General features: G+C 37.2%; 1 pseudogene; it reads left to right on the forward strand.

Annotated features, from left to right (window-relative positions):
• The first annotated feature begins 3894 nt into the window (after window positions 1-3894).
• LOC112476742 lies at window positions 3895-4013 on the forward strand (annotated as a pseudogene).
• Window positions 4014-5436: the final 1423 nt, after the last annotated feature.

A 5436-nucleotide genomic window follows, 5' to 3' on the forward strand; every position in this document is an offset into this window, starting at 1 on the left:
TTCGACTTGCCAAAGGTTTTATAGGTACCTTCTACTTTTAAATAGCAGGGAGAGAAGCCTGTAGGTCCACAAAGCTGAAACTGTCAATGCTAAATTCTTGGCTATACCACCCTCAGTGCTTGAGTAAAGGAAAGGGAACTTGGAGTTCCTAATTCACCTTCTTAAGGGTGAAGTTATATTTTTTGAAAGGCAGCTAATAAGAGTATTTCAAACAGAACATTTACTATTCAGGGTTCTGAATTGCTTCACATCAAGTATTTCTGATTTAAAGGCAGATGTAATCCAAAAATATTGCTAAATATTTGCTAAATATTTGGATCCTATAACATTCTTATCCTATTTGTTTGTCAAATTCTTCCCTTTGTAAAATGCGGTTAATTGTAAACACAGGGGAAATAGGCATTAAATGGAGGAATAAAGACTCAGATTTTTATTACTTATCTAGAATTTCACTCAATAAACAGTTTTCTTGAAATAATCTACAAGAAAGAAGCAGAGGAAGAGAAAATTTACCTAAAAAATAGAATAAAACTCATTTTATCTTGAAATTCCCGTATAGATTCATTGAACTCTTTTGTTTGTAAAATAACTTAAAATAATGAAGAATGAAAAAGGCATAGTAGACCCAAATGCTAAATAGAGATGGATATTTTTTCTGGAATACTAAAGTTTAAGGTGTTTTTGTTAGTCACGTTTTTTGTTTGTTTGTGTTTGTTTGTTTGCAGCTAATTTTCTTCTGCAAGGATAGTTAAATCACTCTCACTTTTCAAGTCACTTGTAAAGGGACTTTTAATAGTTCTATCACTGGATAGAAATTTAATTGACTTTTAGTTTTGATGTTCAGGATTGCTCTTAATTTTTTATTTTGTTGTATAATCATTTATGATATTTACATGATTCCAAGTTCAGATCAACAGAAAAGTCTAGATTTTATGTTCTCCTCTTTTATTCCACTCCCATTCTTCCCTTATAAACATTTTTAAATATATTATGGTTTATCCTTTTTAATATAAGCATACATTAACTATATTAACTATAAGTTATTATATTATATTATATTAACTATAATATACTGTACACTTTAAGTATACATATTAATTTCCCTTCCTAAATAATCAGACCCATAGATTGTATAATAATTATCTATTTTTGTATTAAAAAAAAACAAAACATGGTGGTTTGAACAGCAATCATGTGTTCGTGTCAGTTGTTGGCTTAACCTCGTTTCCATATGCTGTCTTATCATCCTCAAGGAGGTTACCCCAGGCTTTTTAAAATGGCAGTCTCAGGGAAGCAAGCAAAATTAGAAGCTATCATGCCTTTGAGACTTAGGCTGAAAAGCCTCACAACATCTCCTGCAGTTTGTTGGTTTAAACAACTTCTAAGGCAAGTCCAGATTCTCAAGGTGGACAGATAAATTCTACCTGTTAATAGAAGGAGCAGCAAAGGTACATTGTATGGAACATGAACAAAAAGATAGAAAGAAATTGGTATGACCATCTGATCTGTTCTGAGGACCAGACTTGCTGCTATCTATGTCTGAAAAAGTTTCAGTAAAACAATTCATTAGCAAATGGGAGCATAAACATCCTGGGGTCTAGTCAATCATATTACTAACTATTAGCGTGCCTTTCTGGAAAGGAAACACAGAAGAGGTGTGGAAGAGGGGGCAGAGGTTCCCCAAGAGAGGAGATCTGTTTGCTGCCAACCCAGAAATTCAACTGTGTTCTTCCAAACACAGCTCCAATTTTGTGCAAATGAACCCCTATCCCCATGAGACTTGGGAAGTGACCCAATCTCTAGTTATTCTGAGTTAGTTCGTGTATGGCATTCTTGTAGTAACTCTTTCTCATCCAGGGGTAGTTTGAGACCTAAACTGGTCCAATCAAACCAAAGGAAACTGCGTACATACATACATTTCTTGGCAGAGAGATCTCTCTCTCTTTCACCCCTGCTGGACAGGAAAAAAAAAAATCCTTTGGTCATGATTTTTCAGCAAAGTATTTTAACATCATAAAGGAAATTAGCCTTAGATGTAGCCAATACTGAGGATAGACTAGAGGAAAGACAATAAGAACCAGGTGCTTTGATGCCATTCTAAAGTCTCTCTTCCAGCCTGCCCTGATGGATTTCCATTAATGCAAGATTTAAATGTTCTTCTTACTTAAAATCAGTTAAGATTCTTTTTATGATTTAACTTTGAACTTTGCATTCACTGGTACAGGAATTTCAGTTTAGAAAATTATTTTCATGTTCATGATATATAACATTGAGGCCACCTCATCTGCCTACCACTGGTGAGAAAGGTACTATAGTTCTCGATGCTATTTTAGAGATAAGTTGAGGCCCAGATAAGTTAATAAAATAAAATGAGTTAATGAATGGAACAGTGTGTTAGACCCAGTCCAGAGCGTATAGTAAAGGTTTGATAAATGTTAGTCCCAACAGGACACTCCCAATTCCCAAGGGCCTTACTAAAACATATCTAGCCCAAGACCTTACCTCCAAAAATTTGCAGGTTTATGACTCAAAATCAAGTTCTGTATTCTTCTCATTTTGGCATAGTGCTTTAGAGATAGTATTTGTCTCAGACATTCTTTGGTGAGATCAAGCTTTTAAAGAAAGCAGTGTTTTGAGACAAGGGAAAGAAGTATTTTTCGAGCATTATAATATTCCCCTAGAATGGTAGGTAACCTAGAAAAAGATGCTTCCATGGTCAGCATAAGGGTGATATGTGTATAGGAATGAAGAAGATGATAGAGGTGACCTAAAAGGAAGCAGAAAGGGTGACAAATTTAGAGCAGTAAAAAACCCTGAAGAGAGCACTGATTTTGGAATCGAGCAGCCTGGTTTGGAATCCCGAATCTCTCTTAGATATTATCTCTCTAAGACAATACCCTCATGAATAACCTAGATGGCTAAAAAAATGATTAAATGATATAATATATATAGGGTACTTAGTACAGGCTATGCTTCATGTTTGATGTTCCATAAATGTTACCATAAAGATATGCCCTGGTGAGACCTGGCCTGAGAGTTTAAAATTCTGGCCAGAATTCGTGTGTGTGTGTGTGTGTGTGTGTGTGTTTAGTGGTAGAATTCCATTTTATAGCCAGAAATATTTTCCCTGCCTTTTCTTCAGACAAAGTCTTGTATTATGAAAAAAAAGATTTTCTTTCTTTATGCAATAGTGAAGCAGAGCAAAAGAAAAGAAAAGAAGTTCAAGAAGGACAGCTAAACTATTCTACATTTCTATTTTTTCTTTTTAGGAAAGAAAGAAAATGCCTCTTTTCTAAATATTGCTTAAACTGTTCTTTCCCCTCACAAATCATGTTAATTCTTGAGAGAGATGCACGTGCGAGCTGGTGTTACCCACAGAGACTGGCATGAAGAAGTGCTGATGGCAGGAAGTACTCAGAGGCACATCCTCACCTCAGGATGTACAGAGAATCTGGTAGGGAAGACTGAAGCTCAATCCATACCTTCCACTGAAGTCTCGTATGAGTTATTTTCCCTGAATAACTGGCCGAAGACATGTTCTCTGGGCAGGGGGAGCTGGATTGATGAAGACAGTGAACATTCTGTCAACTGTTATGGATAGCAGGTATATTTATGGAGAATGCCAAGACTCAAAACTGGAATCCTCTATACCAGATAACTTAAAGAGCATTTCCATTTCTTCAAGCTTTTGTCCATTCAATAAACGTTAACGTATAGCTATTATGTACCAATCACTATTCAGGTGTTTGGAATATTACAGTGAAAACTCTCCCCTTAAGGAGTTTTCACTCTACTCAAGGTATGATCATCACTGAGAAAACAGTATTTTCTATGATCAAAGAAGGCTCCTCTGAGAGAGCGATGCTTGAGCTGATGTCTAAATACTATGAAGAGGTCTACGGCCATGCCACCCTGAACAAGCCTGATCCCGTCTGATCTCAGAAGCTAAGCAGGGTCGGGCCTGCTTAGTACTTGGATGAGAGACCACCTAGGAAGACCAGGTGCTATAGGCATAAAAAATATATATATATAAGGGATTGTAAACTGACAAGGTCCTTGCAATCTGTGAGGTCAACCAAGGGTTGCCTCACTTAAAAATCTATATAAAAATAAAAATAAAATAATAACAAATAAATAAATAATAAATAAATACTATGAAGAGGCAGAATAATGATCCGCCAAAAAAGATGCCCACACCCTCATCCCCAAACCTATGAACCCCAAACCTATGAATGCTCCCTTCATAAACCTGATGTGAGAAGATGATCCTGGATGATCCATACAGACCCAGTCCAATCACTGAGTCTAAACATGGAAGATGAAGGCAGAAGAGTGAGTCAGACAGCTGTGACATAAGGACTGAACCCACTGTTGCTGGCTTTGAAGACAGAGGAAAGAAGCTGTGAGCCAAGGAGTGTGAAGGCTTCTAGATACTTGGGAATGGCTCTCAGCTGACAGCCAGGAAGAAAACAGAGATCTCGACCCTACAGTCACAAGGAACTAAATTCTGCCAATGACCTAATGAGTAGGAAATGCATCCTCCCTCAGAATTTGCAGAAAGGACTGCAGTCTTGCTGACAACCCGATTTGATTTTTGTAAGATTCATACTTGGGTTTTGATCTACTGAACTGTAAGACAATATATATGTGCCGTTTTCTGCCCAGACGTTTGGAATAATATGCTACAACAACAGAAAACTAATACACATGCAAAGACAAGAGAAGCCTGCATCTAGACTGTAGATACAGCAAGGAATAAGCCGTAGGGTGTCTGAGGTGAAGTGACAATCAGGACAGATTTTTGCAATATAAAGAGACGCTCCAGAATTCTCAGATATACTTGAGGAAGAAAACTTGGTAAAGATATCCAATGCCTCATGATCAATTGAGGCACAGGTTTAGACTATTATGAATAGAAGTAAAAAAAAGAAAGAATTCCATGCAAACTTGTAAAATCTAGATATATGGGTTTTATTCGTAACCCTTTCTAGCTAGAATTCACAGAGAGCCTCTCAGAAAAGAGTCGGTCACGTGGCAAGCCCTGGAGTTCCAGAGTAGAGATCTTAGCAATATTAAGGAACCAGCCTGAAGAGTCCATTTGCAAAAGCTTTTGATGAAAGGAAACAGACAAAGGCATCACTGCATTAGTGTAGCACCATAGCTGTATGATCCCCAGGAGGGAGGGCGTCTGAAAATAAATGAAGACTGGATAGGGGAGGGGTGACCCTAGGTGAGCAGACAAGGGTTCTTTATGGTCCTAAAACAGCTTTTCTTATTATCAGAGAGGGAAGAGCCTTTCTCAAGGAAGATGCCATTAAATTTTTCATAGGCGCCACTGACCCAGGCAATTTTACCACCTTTCTTTCAGAAGCAATCTCCCCGCTTTTCTCTTTTACTATGTTTCATTTCAAGTTTTCTCTAAATTGTGTAACCAAT

This window comes from Pteropus alecto, unplaced genomic scaffold (genome assembly GCF_000325575.1).
Source record: "Pteropus alecto unplaced genomic scaffold, ASM32557v1 scaffold71, whole genome shotgun sequence".
Taxonomy (NCBI): domain Eukaryota; kingdom Metazoa; phylum Chordata; class Mammalia; order Chiroptera; family Pteropodidae; genus Pteropus; species Pteropus alecto.